Source organism: Eutrigla gurnardus (assembly GCF_963514095.1).
Source record: "Eutrigla gurnardus genome assembly, chromosome: 4".
In the NCBI taxonomy this organism is placed as follows: domain Eukaryota; kingdom Metazoa; phylum Chordata; class Actinopteri; order Perciformes; family Triglidae; genus Eutrigla; species Eutrigla gurnardus.
In genome coordinates, this window is record NC_139918.1 from 31,312,316 (window position 1) to 31,330,618 (window position 18,303).

The 18,303-nt window shown below is 43.3% G+C and overlaps 1 long non-coding RNA gene across 2 annotated transcripts; it reads left to right on the forward strand.

Moving 5' to 3' along the window:
* Positions 1-1,796: 1,796 nt before the first annotated feature.
* Positions 1,797-17,714, forward strand: LOC311012942. Of its 2 annotated transcripts, XR_014597086.1 has the most exons (4): positions 1,797-1,921; positions 8,090-8,173; positions 10,570-10,667; positions 17,159-17,714. It is a non-coding gene; the product is annotated as an uncharacterized lncRNA (long non-coding RNA). The 2 variants fall into 2 exon arrangements; XR_014597087.1 differs by lacking the exon at positions 1,797-1,921 and having other exon boundaries at positions 7,990-8,173.
* The last annotated feature ends 589 nt before the right edge of the window (positions 17,715-18,303 follow it).

The window sequence follows — 18,303 nt, forward strand, 5'->3', positions numbered from 1 at the left end:
GATTATAAATGATATCACTCAAACATCGGCAAAGTGTAAGTGGGTGAACTAAGGATAAATGGTTCTTCCTCATATGTTAAACTCTTCACTTCACGATCACAGACAGAACTACGCCATCCAAATCATGAGCGAGGGGTTTATTCCCTCAGGGGTCGTGGGATCAGCGAGCCAGACACCGTTTTATGGGACCACAAATGCAGGAACATGGGGAGGTGGGACGGGGCTGTCTGGGACTGAGCCAGCCAATTATACCGTGGCTAGACACATCACACTTACATATCATGTGGGAATCTCCTGCCTCGGACAGCAAAAAGTGGAGAGGATCTAAAAAAGCTGATTCACATGATTTATTTGAATGTTGTAAAATAGGCTATAAATAGTGTAGACCAGCAGTTGGCAGAAACACAAAGCTCTGCCAGCAGTTTGCACTACACTGAGGACAAACTACTTCCTGTGTGTTTTCTGAGGGTGGGCTGTTCTGAAGGGAAAATGTGACATTAAGACAAATCTGGACTTTTTCGAATGAAACATTTTATTCCTTGTTTGTGAGCATGAATTAATTGTAATTAATCACAATGCAACAATAACTGTAAAGTCTTAAATAGCCCCTTACTGTCTTTGAGTTATAGTAGCTGACACCTGAACATCTGAACGGTTACCTTTAAACACTATTTAATACCAAAAGGATTTATTGATTATCATTATTTTCTCTCAGCTCAAACATTCCTCAGACGACAAACAAACAAAACTCTTCTCAACTTTTAAACACGTGCCTTAAAGGGAAATGTATCTCCTGAAGATGAAAACACACAAACTTCAACATAAGATGCCTGAAAATCTAAAAAAGAAGAACATATTATTTACTAAAAGCTGCCACATAAACTCACATGAAATGTTCTAACTATAGCAGAAATAGTTGTTTTTTGGTGGTGAAATCAAATGTACCAAGAACTAATTTCCATCTTACATGCATGCAATCTTTTACAAACAAATTAGTATCATCATTTTCTATATTATTATCATATTTATCTGTCCTCATACAGTACTGCTGTAAATAAAAGGAGTTATTTTTCAAGAAGGGGATTCCTTGATGATAGAAAGTAGCGATTTCAAGTATGTAAAGGCAGTAATTGAGCATGCATGGTCTATGTCTCCTCTTGTTTTATGTTCATATTTGGGCTCACTATGATCAGTAAGGCTACAACAACAATATATGTAATGTAATATATATATATAACAATAATATGTTACTCCAAGAAAATATTATCACTCTGGAAAACAGTGAAAAAGACGTGCAATAAACCTATCAAACCATCTATCTATCTATCTATCTATCTATCTATCTATCTATCTATCTATCTATCTATCTATCTATCTATCTATCTATCTATCTATCTATCTATCTATCTATCTATCCATCCATCCATCCATCCATCCATCCATCCATCCATCCATCCATCCATCCATCCATCCATCCATCTATCTATCTATCTATCTATCTATCTATCTATCTATCTATCTATCTATCTATCTATCTATCTATCTATCTATCTATCTATCTATCTATCTATCTATCCATCTATCTATCTATCCATCCATCCATCTATCTATCTGCCACATTTGAATACAAGGTGACGAACTCTCCCACGGGGGGAGTGCGCGCCTTTTTGGAATTAGCCACGCGGCACGCCTCGCATAGTAATGGAGGCTCGCGCTTTTGAGCTTGAACTTGACCGGAGGAATGCGGCTCGTGGGAACGCAGGCTGAGGGTGCCCTCCTCTATTCACGGCGCACAGGTCGGTGTCAGCTCTGATTATCATAAAACCCAGCCTGCTTCAAATGAAGGCAGCAGGGCTCACTCTCCCTCTTTGGCACCAGGAGGAGGAGGAATTAACAGGTCTCTGTCTGCACGAGCCTGGCGGTAAGAAGTTCCTCTCTTTGCTGCTTGTATGTATAGAAAGTTGGTGTGTACGTCTAAAGCTCATGCATCCTTTATGTTACACCATGAAGGCTTCTTTATATACCATTCTGAAAACGAAATGTCTGCTTTTTCCTAAACATATATATTGGTTTGTGGGATGTGTTTGTAATCCTGAAGTTGAATTGTGTTCATCCATATCCATAATTCCGTTTTAGTAACTGTCTCCTGCAGATACATAACAGTAATGCAGGCAGCATGAGCCTGGTGTTTGCTGTGTTGTCTCGTTGTTGGATGGATGAATTTACAGTGTAAATGTCACAATGTTGGACTTCACTTTACCCTCTTTTTTTAAAGCATATTTCTCAGTAGCACAAAATTGTGAATTTGATCATTGTAAATTATAAATAGTATGTTCTGTATTCACTAATAATTGTATTAATCTAATCTTAATCCTCCTTTTAAATATCCAACAGTGTAATATCACTGACTTGAAAATTAAAATCTTAACTGTTTACAATGTATAAACAAGATATTAATGTCAGAATAGAACAATAATTAAAAAAATGAAAAGTGACACAACTAAGTGTGTTTCTCACCACTTATCTAAATTCCTGTCACACAGGCCGGACTTCAGCCTGATGCTGTATCTTGAGTTTAGTCTTTCCAGTCCAATATGAGGCCTGAGAGCTTTAATATGAGACGTCAACAGCAATATTACTGGCAGACGGATCAGAAAAGAGAACGGCCAACGAGAACATAAAGAAGTAAAACATTTCCATCAAAAATCATTATCATCTACCTTTTATTGATTTAAAAGAGCAGGAGAACTAAAAAAAACAAGATTATGACAAGTGAAAAATCAATATGATGCTGAATATATTTCTAATTTAGACCGCGTGGTTCACATTATATATCACATATTAAAATAACCATCACAGTAATCTCAAATCAGAAGCTAGAAATAAAATAAACATGCTGCATCTTTTCTGCTGTTTCTTTGCGAGTGACAAAGTTACAATCATGAAGGAAAATAAGTAAATATCATTTTCTCATCAGCAGAATCCTGTAACTTCACTAATGCACATGAAACATTAGCAGCTTTCAGTGAGTTCAACTGTATTTAAACGAACATGAAACGTGCTAAAGGTGCACATGCAACACACTGTCAGATATGCCTTAAATCCCTTCTTCTGCTCTAAATAATGTGCTGCTGTTACAACGTGTTCTCCTGTATCAGGCATAAACGCACAATTATCCAAAAGCACATTCAATCAATGGAGATATCTGCTCAAAAACACTTACAACATGAAATCCCATTAATTATGGTCAACACTGTATTCTCAGACCTCCAAATAACCTGAATATAAATGAATCATTCACACATGGAGTATTTAACAACTTTTAACTTACAGTATCGGCTGGGTGACCACAATCATTTACTGTTAAATTTAAGAGTTTGTTGAAGACATAAACGTGCCTTTAATTCAGGGAAAATGTAAATGAATAGAAATATACGAGATGTATGCATGTAGAAAAATAGATCATATTGTACAGAAATCAATAAATCTAAAACACACAAAAAATATGATTATATGATTCAGTTTTTCCTGAATGAATACAGACATATTTATTATCTGCTGCATGAGGAATAATTACAATAAATACCAGAAATATATCATTTCATAGCAAATTAAGCATCATCACACGTATCTACGTTTTCATAGCCTGCAGCCGGTGTTGTATTTTCATTATATAATAATAATAACAATAATAGTAATAATAACAATAACAATAATATTAATAATGATGAAGCATTTACAGCAGAATTACACAAATATATAGAATATTTAAACTTTTGTTTCAGTCAATCTTTTAACCTTTCAACCTTTTATTTTAATTGCACTTTCAAGACGTTAACTTCTGATGAAAACTCAAATAAAAATAAGAATTACCTTCAATTAAAACTTTAGAATAAAATCATGTTAATCTAATTATCTTATTCTTTGTCTATTTATTTAACACAATTGTCCCACATGTTTTAAATATGAGTTTATATCAGTTGCTGCAGGAAAGCTGGTTTCTAATCATGGCTTTCATTTCTAAACAGTATAGTTTTCATAATGGCCTTTAAACCTTCCAATGCCTGCATCTTCTTATTTATATATGAATAACTGTTATTCCATGAAGGAGATGCTTGACTAATGAATGGTAGATTTAATTACAGCAGGTTTTCATCTAAAAGTATGAACGTTGTCTGAATGATATCGAGGTTTCCTTCATTCTTTTCTTTTCTCATTTCTGTGCAAACACATGCAGGCTTTGTTCAACGAGTAAATATCCTTGTAAGGAGATTTCAGTGTCACTGCACTGTAAACAGCCCTGCTCCTTCTCACCGACGGGTGTCGCTGTTTCCTCCTGTACATGTTACTGTACTCCATTACTTTACGTTCGAGCCTTTTGGGAACGAGGCTTGTATCGTGTTTTTTATTTATTTATTTATTTAGATCCAACCCGTTGAAACAGCCTGCAGGGGATAATAATGCACGGGACTGTGTTTAATGTTAAAATGTAATAACTATGTAATAAGGCTGTTAACACCTGCACAGTCAGCATACACAGATATGCATAATGTAAATCAATACATCCCAGCTATTTACACACAAACACAGTAAACGGAATTAGAATTGTCCTGATGTTTTTCTAAAGAAAATCATGCTGACCTTAGGTTATATTATTATCCACCACCGCATGTGTGGCTCTAATGAGTGCAGCAGCATAGCTTGAATTACATATTTCAAAATAAAACCAGCAGCAAAGTACTTTCAAGCTGTTTCATATTCACGTTTATACGGCCCTTTTCACACATTTGATCCAATACCATCCTCCTCCTCCTCCTCATCATCATCATCCTCCTCCTCATCATCAGCATCCTCCCGCGCCTCTCTCGCTGCCTGCAGCCGCTGTCTGACGCGCTTCATCCGGTAAGAGAGGAATCCTCACCATGATGTGGGAGTCAGCTCTCCTTTAACGCTGCAGCTAAAACACATTTAACATCTGAAGGGAAATCGCTTCCTAACAAGAGACGCACTTTGACCGTGGATCTCTCTCTCTCTCTCTCTCTCTCTCTCTCTCTCTCTCTCTCTCCCTCTCTCTCTCTCTCTGAATATGGACTCCAGTTTATTTGGAAGGAGTGGAAAAAAGGACGCATTTTGGGACAAATTAAAAATGCAGTTAATTACGTATTTTTCTAAAGCTGTGACGACGTATTTTTTTGGATTGAGCTCAAGTTAATTGTGAGTATATTTGGACGTGAATCCCAACGTGTTCCTTTGGATTTATTTACTTTTTTAATCTCAGTTATTTCATGTAATGATTCTATATTTCAATAAGAGAAGAAGATATTTTTTGGCGTGTGTGTGTGTGTGTGTGTGTGTGTGTGTGTGTGTGTGTGTGTGTGTGTGTGCGCGTGTGTGTGTGTGTGTGTGTGTGTGTGTGTGTGTGTGTGTGTGTGTCTTAGAGATGATGTTAAACGAGAAGAAACTTTTTAAGCAAAGCCTCAAAATGATTCAAAAAATATCTGTTCATTCTCGTAAATATGTATTAATGGTATACTTCTGCTAATATGAGCCAATGTAAATGTAATATTACAATGACATCATAGCAAATTCAAAATACTACAAAGCTCGTTAATGACTCACTTCAAGTCATCAGACACATTTTGTTCTCACCATGCTTGTCGGGGAGCCTTCATTAACGTTAATGCAAACTCTGGAATATTTAATGGGCCGCCATGTGCTCCTGTGAGGAGTATTCATGTAGTGGTAGTAGAGGAGGAGGAGGAGGAGGAGGAGGAGGAGGGGAGGAGGAGGAGGAGGAGGAGGAGGAGGAGGAGGGGAGGAGGAGGAGGAGGCCTCGGGCAGCGCTGCAGTGCAGAGTTCAGCAGGGAGATATTGTTGTGAGCCTGGGAAAGTGTAGCGGGGCTGACGCCAGACTCTGTTGTGCGGGGTGGGGGGACCGGGACGGTCCCAGACCCGATTGTCATGTAAATTTCTCCCCGGCACGTTGTTGAACTTGATGTTGACTTCTTTCTTTTTTTTTCTTTTTTCTTTTTTTCTCCTGTCACTTGTTTGTGGGAAAATCCATCTGAGGACACACGCACACGCGCGCACACACACACACACACACACACACACACACACACACACACACACACACACACACACACACACACACACACACAGCACAGATTGTTCAAACAAAATGCAGATTATCTCCAGGAATTAATCTATTTAAGTGTAATATTACATCTAACAGTTAAACAAATTACGTCCAAAGAAGTTGTAATTTCCTTCTAACCTAAAAGTGTATTTAATTGAATACGTAAAGACAATTAAATCATACAATTGTTGCAGATATTAAATCCAATGTCTTATTTTTTATATTTTAATACTTTTGTAGAATGTTAATAACGCTGGTGATTGTGGGAACGTGCACCGTGTCACGTTCTTTGTGATTCAATGACTATTGTTGTTCATTTGCGAGCAAATAGGCTCCAAAACAGGAGGCGCACATGTGATGGATCTAAACGGCCTGGTCGCGCATGCTCAGGAGCAATGAGGATTGTGCATCCAATCAAAATGAACACCTCTCTCATGTAGCAACAATGATTTTTTTTCTTCTTTTTTTAAGAATTGCGTGGGCCTTCCCGCTCTGCTTGAACCGTGGCAACAGCACAGTGTGGCTACTGTAAGTTCAATTACAGGATGCCAGCAGCAGAGGCCACAGCTGATTACATCTGCTTATAAACGATGCAGAGCAGAATGGGATTCATAGAGCAGAGCAGCAGCCTGACAGCAGAGCTGCACCTCCATGAGACTAACAGATTGGCCATGCGCAATAATCAGATATGTAACTGCTATCAGATGCGAGCTTCGTTTGGAAACCAGGGCTGTAGCTCGCTGCTCTTTTATTGGTTTACCCAGACACACACACACACACACACACACACACACACACACACACACACGCACACACACACACACACACACACACACACACACACACGTGCAGGTATACACACTGATTCCAGCTCCTTTTTAAATATCCTTTCAAACTTTGAGATATATTGCGAGTTGCTATTCGGGTCTTGTCTCTGCCACTGGCGTCTTTTATCAAAGTGTGCGATTGTTATCGCGCACACTATCTCATCTCCACACAGCCCAGATATCACTCATATCATAATATCACAATCGATAGGGCTGCATATTGCCTGAATATGCTATCAGGAGGTTTAGGCGCGGGTCTCTTCTGCACCAAGGAGTCGTGAATGCCTCTGCTCGGCCTGAGTTTACTGTATTATTTAAATGTAAAAGCAGCAGGTTCTCTTCCTTCATGGAGTCCCTGCGTGCTCCAAACACCTTCTCACAAGGCTGGTGATCATTGATAATAATCTAACAAGCAAATAATCCTCAACAGCCATAACCAGCTGACTGTTCCCATAGAAATCACGTCTTTATATATAACAAATCATGAGACCTGACTAAATGTATTTCGTCAAGGTTTCTTTTATTTTACTTCTTTAAATTATGATTATATATTATAAAATGCCTACTCTCTATCCTAAATGATCATGAGCGTTATGAGATCTAACTAATAGCATTTCAAATTTACTCAAAATATTAGAATTATTATTATTTGCTGCAGAATATTGTTAAGTGTAAAAAGGGATTTGATGAAGTTGCTCCTGTATTGGAGCATAAGAGTCGTTTTCAGTGTGCAGCTGACGTTTCCCCACAATCTGGAAGTTTTAAACACGTCTAATTCATGTGTTAAAAATAGGCCTCGGTGCAGGAAATGTCAGGTAGGATTCACGCACCCTGCCTACGTCACGGTGAGACTATAATGCGGATAACTGGCGGGAAAAACACCTGCATTCATTTTCAAATTGGTTTTAATGATTTCAGATTCCCGCCTCCCCCTCCTCCCCCCTCCCTCCTCCTCCCCCCCCTCCCCCGAGGCGGAGTTTATCTCCCTGCTCGCCGTGTGGACTCTTGTCAGTAGCAGCGCGTGTGTGAGGGGGAGACACGTGCAGCTCCTGGAGACACGGACACTTTGTAGCTTCGCTCTCTGAACACCTGATTTCTGTCTCCCGTCGGGCTGCGACCACAGGACCACGGGGAGGCACCGAGGCGGGATTTGACATTGCTGGAGGATACTGGTGCTGTAGCGGAGCGGAGTTCGCCTGATGCGCAAGTAAGTGAGGATGCTGCCTTCGGCTGGTGCGGGATGTCGCCTTCTTTAGTCCGTCTTTGGGGTTTAAACTACAGCTGCGACGTTATTGGCAGTTCTGTGGGAACTTTAGGCCTGATGCGGTAGAATAATGACTAAGCGCGGTGTTGATCCAATAACTAATAACTAAAACATGCGTTCATGTATCAGCCTCGGTGCTCGACGGCGTCGCAACAGGAGTCACTCTGCAAAAACAAAATGCTGATTTAGAACCAAAGTGTTGATACTCGTACAGCATCTTTGATTGTGGGGATTGTGTGTGTGTGTGTGTGTGTGTGTGTGTGTGTGTGTGTGTGTGTGTGTGTGTGTGTGTGTGTGTGTGTGTGTGTGTGTGTGTGTGTGTGTGTGTGAAACTAGTCATGGAAGCTAACACAACCTGCTTGCTTTAACTTAGTTTCACCTCCATATCAAGGTAAGTATATTAAAAGCTTTGTATTATGTTGAGCATCATGTGTGTGTGTGTGTGTGTGTGTGTGTGTGTGTGTGTGTGTGTGTGAGGGGCTCTCAGTGAATGTGACCACGGACAGGCTCTCCTCTCTCCTCTCGGTGTCGGCGGAGAGGCGGCCCCTTTAAGAGACGACGGGTTAGTTTGTGTCTTTGGTTATCTAGCTGTATGAGTTTTAATTTCATAAAGCTAGAGAACCGAAAGTACGAACTGACGCCGAGCACTTCGGAGCCGAGGGCTCCCTCTCGCCTCGGCGCGGAGGAGGTGGAGGAGGAGGAGGAGAAGATGCCGGGGCGGCAGCAGGAGGAAGCAGGAGCGACGGATGCTGAGGGAGGCTGCACGCCGCGGCTGCCGACGAGGAGGAGCGGTGGTGGGGAGGGAGGGGACCCCGCGGAGCCGGAACGCAACCCCGGCGTGATTTTTGGTGTTGCGTGTCCGCCTCCTCTGCACAGGTGTTGGCACGTTCACAGGAGCCGCGCGCGCGTGCGAGGGCGTGCGTGTTGCTGCTCGCAGGGCTCGTGTTTTTGGGGAGGGGCATCGATCTCAACTTTAGGGACACGAGCTAGTGATGCATGTGGGGAAACATACTAAACACATGTCATGCGGGCGTTATGACGTTGCTCTGTGGAGGGGTTCGACAGAAATAGTTAAAGCATTCGTGCGATTGGTCAATCCAGAAGTCACGTGATGGTGTTGGCAGCAGCAGCAGCAGCTTTTCTCACATGTTGGTTTCGGTGATATTTGCAGGCCTCGTAGTTCCCTTTATTCAAGCCGAGCTGCATCACATCATCATGAAGAGGCTGTAGGTGTGTGATGTATAACATGTGGTCACCTGGTGCAGCCATGAAGGTATGGAAGCTGGACAGAGAGCATAGGTCTGGACTGCCATGTGCAGCAGAACAAACCCATAACAACACAGCCTGGAGTGTGTGGTTGGGTTCTTTGCTGCCGGGCACAACACCTCAAAATCTCACTGCATCAGTCCGTTAGAGGCCGCGCACAATCACCGCCAGCCCGTTTCAAACATGCTTTCATCACCGAATCACGGCAGATATGTTCACATTTGGGTTTTTAGCCGGGTGGATTTATTTTCTGTGTTCGCCTCCTAGATAAGAACAAAATAGGACATCGGCTCGGAGTTTGATCTATTCTTAGAGCCGAATCAGCAAGCCTGGGAGAGGACTGAATATCCCCGAAGTCCCAGCATGCTCTAGTTAGACCATGACTGACAATATTTGATGTGCGCCGTTAAACAAGAGAGCTGGGATCATCTGTGTGTGTGTGTGTGTGTGTGTGTGTGTGTGTGTGTGTGTGTGTGTGTGTGTGAGTTTGCATATGAGAGCCAGTATAAACGACTTGACCTCCTTGTCCTCCATTTTGTCGTGAAGCAAAGAAAGTCAGGGCGTTAAATATGAAGCGATGACATAATCTCTACCTGTTTGATTGATTGATAGGAGGATTTTTAAAATGTATACTCGAATGCTTTTTTTATACAACATTGTTCATGTTGAACCCTGTATTTCAGTAGCTTAGCAACCGGGATGCTGCCCAGCTGCATGCTCTATGTTAATGCTCGGTGGTATAGTTACACTAACTGTGTCTTTCCCATCACATTTTACAATTGTGGCGCTTGCAAACACTTTTATCAAGCTTGATTTATTTTGTCATGCAACAGAAAATATGTTTGACCTCGCAAAAGAGGCTAAATAATGAGAAGTGCATGGGAGAAAACATAACTGTGGTGGAGGGCTGTTAGCTGCAAGGTCAACAAAGCTGCATTCATTTACCCCCCCCCCCCCCCCTCATTCCCTCGCAAGCCACTTATTTATTCCCCGAAATGTGTGGCTTTTATTAAAAATGAGAGCTCCGGTCGTGATTTCACACACGCTGATTTCCTTTTCTTTTGTGTTAAAAGGAAAATGCCGACGACGTCAACCCTGAAGTTTGCATCAACTCACAATGAAGACAAACTGCCACCAGACAGGACGGGAGGGGGCAACGGTCATCTTGCAGGTACATATTTAATAAGAACACATGAGTGGAGAGGAGTGGCTCGGCTGTCCTTTCCTTATCAGCACCAGTCCGTGCAGTTTGCTTATTCTGTCTCCTGTTTTTTTGTGTCCGTGGATTTAGGATGCAGCTTCAGGTCAAACTGAGATGCTGGAGGCTCGCAGTCGCAGAGAGTTTTGGTTCTTGAGCGAACGATGAGGCAGCAATGCTGGTGGTTGATTATCGTCCACATTTTGTGGAGCTGTGAGGACGAGATGTGTGTGGGTGTGAAAAAGACACACATGGAGAGACAGGCTGGGTCAGAATTTAGAAATATGGAGGATTTTGTATTTTGCATCAAGAATGATTTTTAAAGCGTGCAGCGCTGTAATCCTCGCCATCTTATTCAAACGAATAGGGGCATTGAGAGGGACGTTTACTGCCAGTTTTATTTGCACACGGCGTAAATGTCAGTTTGATATCATTCATGTAAATATCAGAACATATAGATACAGTGTAGAGCTGCAGGAGAGTGTAGCCTCCAGCAGGAGAGTGTAAACGGCGTGATGTGAGCGGGTGAAGTAAGACCTCCATGTTGAATTCCATCACTCCTTTGAAGTATTAATATATTTTACATTGCACATCATCCCCCATCCTCCACACACACACACACACACACTCTTTCATTGACATACATCCAGCGTTTTATCCCTTAAACACTATGATCCTATTTGTCAGGTAGAGTGTGTGTAGGTGCAGGGGAGGTGGCCGTGTAATCTCCGCTGCGGTTCTTTATCCCGTTAGGAGAAGGTTTGGACCTGCTCATGTGGAAAGAGCGTTTGGGTGGCTCTGTCCTTTGCGGCCCTAATACCTTGACCAGACCACGCTCCCCTTGTCCAAAGTCTCCGTTTTTTTTTTTGTGTGTGTGGAGAGTATTGATTTGCATAAAGGTATGGCACATGCATAATTTAGCAGCGGCTGCATTCAAGACAAAACATTTGAAAATATCGTAAATAACAAAGGAAACGATTGTGCGATCAGTTTCACGCTCACATTAAAACTAGAATTTTAACATGTCTTAGAAATAAAACGTGATTTTTTAAACTGTGCCCAGGATTTTATTAGTTATTTCAGATCGAAAACAGAAACATCCCTCGCTTTAAGCTTGTCATTTTGTTCCCTCCAATTCTTCTTTTAGTAGTTCGCCATTAGGAATTAAACAATAAGTGCATATTGTTAGCAAGGTCAAATCTTCATGGTTCCACAACCTTGAAGCCTCAATATAAAGCTCAGTTATTCAAATTTAGTGTGGAGTTCTTTGAGTCGCCCAGATTTTCCCAAGCTTTATATATTAGCATATGCAAGGGCCGGCCTGTGCTGCTGTTTTCTAAAGTGGATGTAAATTATAACCTCAGTATTATACAGGCTGATAGGAGATAAATCTCTGCAGTAATGCATTGCAGCGAATGGGGGTGGGGTGAGGGGTGCTGTGGGGGGTTGAAGTGTGTGTGTGTGAGTGTGAGTGTGTGTGTGTGAGGTACTGTACAATAGCCGGTGGCAGATGGAGTACAGACTAGCAAAGCACTTGCTAATAGTCATGCTAAACTCTCTTTTCACTGGTTTGAGTTTCTGTAGATTTTCTGCCACGTTTCTAGAAAAAGAGGAGAAATTTGAAGAGAGAGATGCATAGAAATAGACATTTTGGGACAGTTTCAATATTGGTTTAATAGTTTTGCAAGTGTACACACGTCGTTTTAAAACAAATATTAACACAGGGAGATTACTAAGTCGAAATTTGCACTTGTGCGGTCCAAAAGGCTGAGAGGCTTCAGGCCTCACGAGCAGAGTGGAGATCTCTTTGGAATCCCTATGCAAACTAGGGCTTGAATAATGAGATGTATTTATGAAGGGCTGGGAAGAGGGTCTTGCTTTTGAAAGCCAGTAGGCCGGAGCCTGAATGGGATGGAAGGAGGAGGGGGGAGTCGGACAAGGGGGGACGGGGGGTGTGTGCAAAGGGGGGTACAGGGGCCCCCAGCAGCCCAGGCCTCGGCTGAGGCAGCTGTGAAAAGGGGTCCCGTCTTTTTCCCACGCCCAGCAAGACGCGAAACACTGCCGCAGCTCGCTAGGGTCAAGTCCCATCGCTAATATATACACACATACATACACATGCATGCACGCACACACAGAGGGAACGATGTGCGTGTAAAAGTTGTGCAAATTAACAAGCTGTCTGGGAACATGGGGGGACACCTGCTATTCTCCCAGAATGCTTTGCATTCTCATCAGGGGCCACTGGGCTTGATGGGACAACAATTAGGTCATAACTTCAACTTGAACTTAAAATTCTGTTGAGGATTGAAAAGAGGACGGATTATGATTTTTGCTTTCTTTTTGTTGTTTTCTCTTTATTTAGAAATGGTTGACGGAGCATTCTGTTCCTGTTACATTTAAACAATATTAGCTTCAAAACAGTGTCATTTATATATATTTGTTTGCATATTAATTGGTTATTTATATTTAAGCTCTGGAGAAATAGGGATATTTTACTCGTGCAATTGTTGACGGGTCCATTCACTCAGAATGTGGAGACAAACTTGGCCTTGTGCTGGTCCGAGACCCTAACTGTCAGCTCGGCATTGTCTGCTGCGCACACACACACACACACACACACACACACACACACACACACACACACACACACACACACACACACACACACACACACACACACACAGCTTGCTTCAAGGACACACAAAAGAAACATTTCAACATGAAATGGAGGAGGGTTGGAAGCAGATATGGCAGCTATGGAGGAATGTTTTTTGGCTGAACCCTCAGCGTGACCTTCTGTCCTTCTCTAAATAAGCAGCCGAAACAAAACGGCGATGATTTAGACAAAACGAAGAAAGACAAAAGTGTTGCTCGTTTATTCCGTTCTACTGCTGCAAGCCTGGTGTTCATCCGTAGCTCATCATCCCACATTTTCTATTTTCCCAGCTTGTTTATTCTGTCGTTGGTGTTGGAGAGCAGCGTTTTTCATGCAGCTTTCTGAAATGTCCGTCAAGCTTCTCTTTGCTTCCCCGTGAAGCTGGTGTCACACCCATTCCTTCCCTCTGTCTCTCGCTCCATACTGGCACACCAATCAAATCGGTGCAGCAGTCCGTTCCCTCCCAGTTGCACCAGACCTACACGGGGTGGTGTCACACTAATTCAGGTCCCCCTGCCCGCTTGAGCTCCTTGCTTTAATTCCACCCTATGAAAAGCGGTGTGCTATCTCTTTGACTGTATTAGCAGGCATCCTCTCTCCTTTCTCCCTCCTTTCTGCCGCCTGTCTCTCCTTCTCTATCTCCTTCTCCCCTCCTCGTTATCATTTTCCCTCCTATTCAGATGAGTTTCAAATAGAGAGGGGGACCCTTCTAATTAGCTCTGTAAAGATGCTTTGTCGCGGTCAGTGTGGCCACCAGTGTGTGCATTGAGAGGGGATGTGTGACAGCTAGTGTTAGCATTGAGAAAGTGTGTATGGGCTCTTAATGAGGTTTGTTAGCTGAGTGTGTATCCTGCTGTTTGAATACACCCTCGGCAGCCTTTGAAGGAACAGAGATGAAGAGAGGCGAGGAGGAGAGAGGACTCTTTCAGCGTGGCAGGTTGCAGAATGCAGATGATGCATTATGCTCAGTGTGGTTTCCATTTGAACAGCAGATGAGAGGAGAATAATGCTTTTACTTTGCGTGTTGTCCGTGTAAGCTGTGGGAAATATACGGGGGTCATCGTGCTCCTCAGACAGGCAATTTTCCTCGCCTCAGAAATCAGTAGCGACTCCAATTAATACTCTGTGGGTTCGTTCTCGACAGACGTAGAGGAAGTGGAGGTAGAGAATACTGTTTTCTAGGAACTATTACCTCCAAGTTCATCTAGTGGTTTAGCATGAAAGTAGGTGAAACTTTTGGAAACTCAGCAAACAGTTTTGCCGGAGAGAGAGGGAGCCAGCTCACTCAAGAATAGAGGATCTGTCAGAAATCAGTACTTTGCAACTTCAGTATTAGGCAGCCTATTGCTTATATCCTATAGTGTTTTCTTTCTTTTTCAAGTCTAAAATGAGGACGTGCATGTCTCACATTCAGCACAAAGGTGGTTGAAATAGTTGGGGATCAACGGTGAACAATGAGAGGAAACAGGTATTTTAAAATGTAGACAAAACGCAGGAGGAGAGGTGGAGATTAGAGGAAACCGATGCGAGCCGGAGGTGGAGGGTAGAGGGAGAGAGACATGAGGGATTGTATGGTGCCAAAGAGCCGACCTGCTGGGTCTGCCTGCTGCCTCACAGATTGTAAACTGTCACTCAGGATGCAGACAGACAAGCAAGACCGACATCATTTCCCCACATTACCTTCCACCGCTGAAACTGTCATCCATGTAGCCCCTTCTTTTTCCATCCCTCGCTCCACGTCCAGGTGATGCACAAATACAAACCACCTGATCTATTTCCTCTATCATGGTCCTCTCACAGCCCCTCCACTTCTCTCCAGGTCTGTTTGAGGAAACGAGTCGGCTCATAGCCGTATACTCTCCCCTCTCATTGTTCGACGGTTCGTTGCCTCTCCATAGGAGGGAGAGAGTGTTTGGGCTCTTTCCCCTGTTTTACCAGTTTACCAGTGTAATCCTTTACACCGGCACAATGAGCTCTGACTCCAGCCACAGGATACTATTAGGCTCCCAGAGAGACACAGGATCTCCATAAACATTTTCCAGCCCCCCCCCCTCGTCGTCACCTATACCGCCTTATGGCCTCAAACACGGCTAAACTGATAGCTTCCTTTATACGTTTCAAGCAGAACTCCCCCTTTGTTGAGCCAGAGGAGATTTTACCTGTCTGGGAAAGGAAGGCAGAATAAAAAGCGTATACGCTTACATTACCAAAGGCTTGTTAACGCTGTCAGCTTCACTCCCAAACCGACTCCCAAAACAGTGCTCCGTAAGAACCGCAGAGTATATAACAAGCAACTCTGAGCAAGCAGATGCTTGTTACAAGGTCTTTAGAGGAACGCTTAAGATGTTTTAAAAAATGCTGAAGTCAGTGGAGGATGCGATTCCTCCTCTCTGCAGCAAACATGCCATTATAAAATCCCCAATCCGTCATTCCAGAATATTTCAGATTCACAACCGGGTCTGTATTCCAGTGGAACCCTTTGAATGTACAAATAGCAGACAACCTTTTTGGTATTAATAGTCCTTCATCTTTAAGGGGGGGAGTTGTTCTCTTGACTGTTATATGTCATAACACGGCACCCTCTTCATCCCTACATGTCTATTGCAGTCAGAACAACATGCTTCATCAGACAGGGAACCAGGAACACAGCGTGGTTATATGGTTTGTGCAGCAAGCATTTCAGTTGGTGCTCTTACTTCCTCAAGTTTCATATAAGGATCGTTTGATTTGTTCCTCAAGTCCAAAGCCAAAGTCACAGCCAGGACTGCTTTCTGCTGCCCTCCTCGTACACAAACATATCCCTCCATCTTCCTCCTCCCCCCCCTCTCCCATCCATCCTTCCCTCTCCTCCCATCTTGATAATGCAGCTCTTTTCTTTCTTGCTGGGTGGAGGGCAGCCCTGAACCAACATTGTCCCCTATGCCGGCTCTAGTGGGGGGCCCTATTGTGTGTGAAGGAATGGCGAGTTAACACCCATGTCTGAACCCCCTCAATGGGGGCATTGTGTCTGAATCTTCCTCCGGCTCACCCGATCTCACCCCACGTCACTCCCCTGCACAGGCCGAGCCGGGGTGCTCCCCCCATTATATGATGAAAACATGCACATAACAGCAACTCAAACCCACAAACAAACCGGCACATAACTGACCTCGGGCCGCTTCAATCCCGTTACTTTCTGTGCCTGATTCATTTTCCAGCAAACCACGCAAAATGTGTCTTTGCTGCTGTTTTTTTTACAGAAATGGGGGCCAGTGGGTGCACAGTTACTGAAGGAGGCCCCCAGCATTTAGTTTTTCTTATAGAAAAGAACAAAGCGACACATAAAGGACTATGTTCTATTAGCATGAGAACAGGATTCAGAATGCTTTCACAAAATTTCAGATGCACTGCAGTGGAGGAATCCGTGCAAATTATTCATTTAGTATCAAAACCGTTACCGCGCTTGTTGTTTTCTTTATGCCGGTCGTGAGACGCGGTCCAAAAGTGAGTCAACATAATGAATGTCACTAGTGTTTAGGTTATGTGTAATGGGTTTAATGTGAATGATTTATATTTATGGAATAATGCACATTTTAAAATAGGAACAAAGACGGATGTTTCTGTGTTTCATACAGGATGCCGAGCGCTTTTATTTGTTTCTGTATAGCAGCGGGCGCCTTGGGGCGGGTTACAAAAGAGCAAGTTGGCGTTTTCTTCCCACATATTTTTAATCAAAGTGTTAGTGTTTACATTTGCATTTGCATTGAGCGGAGGAATGCTGAATGCCAAAGGTGAGATTTTGAACTCTCTTCTTTTCCTTTTTTTTCAGATGGAAACAAGGGTGGGTGTTTGGAAGGCTGGATGAAGGCTGGTAGATGACTGAACTCAGAGACCCGGCGCAGCTCATCATCATCGCCACGGGCTCTCGTCTTCCTCCTCTCCTCCTGTGGCCGATACCTCCATCCAGGCGTCCAACAGAGCGGGTGAAGCCCGGGCGGGGAGCTAGTGAGTGGGCTGGGAAGGATGGAGAAGGTCCCTGATGGCTAGAAGCACCACTGGAGCTACCAGCATGCAGGAGAAATCAATATGAAACACAGAGCAGTGCAGCTCTGAGTGGGGTTTCCTGTGTTAGTCTGTGGCCTAGGGGCCCGCAGACCTCCAAAGGACAGGCCCTGTGTGGCCCACTCAGCTGCAGCCCCGGCTCCTCACACCGGACCTCAGTCCCGATCTCCACTGGCTGTGTGTGGTTCTGCTGAAGGGGATCTCTCCCCAAATAATACCCAGAATGCTGAGAGACCGCCGACAGGGATATTCCTTTTCTCTTGTTTTTTTTTTCTCTCCATAAGATTGACATATCCCCCACCTTCCGCCTCTGGCTGTTTAAAGAACAGTTTGGGAGTCCTGCGTTTGACTCGCTCTCCATCCTCAGCATGCCTGTTCTTTATTCCCCAACCAGTTTTTACATTTGACAAAGAGACAGCACCATCTTTATTTTCTCTTCCACTCTTGGCTCGCTGTTACTATGAGCCGTAGACATGTCTGTTAAAACAATCAGAAACATGAAGTATGATCAGCGTTTTTTCTCTCCGTGATGTCTGTCTCTGTACTTAAAAAAAAAAACACACACAAAACTGACTGAGGGCAGAAGATCGCAGAGGCTTCCCACCTTGTAGTGGAGATGGTAAAATGGCAAGTATCTCTCTTAAGCACTCCACATTTCCCACTCAGCAACTCTCAGTGTGCTCTCAAACGTTAGCTATAATTGTGTGTGTGTGTGTGTGTGTGTGTGTGTGTGTGTGTGTGTGTGTGTATAACCTGACATCCTGTTGGGTTCGGAGCGCATCATTTCATGTTGATTTCAGCTGTAAAATCTGATAAGATGTTTGGAAGTGAACAGGTTAATGAAGACGTCAGACATGCGAGGGAGCTGCTCCGTCTCCATCCTCCACACAGAGCTCTGTTTGTGCGTCTGAA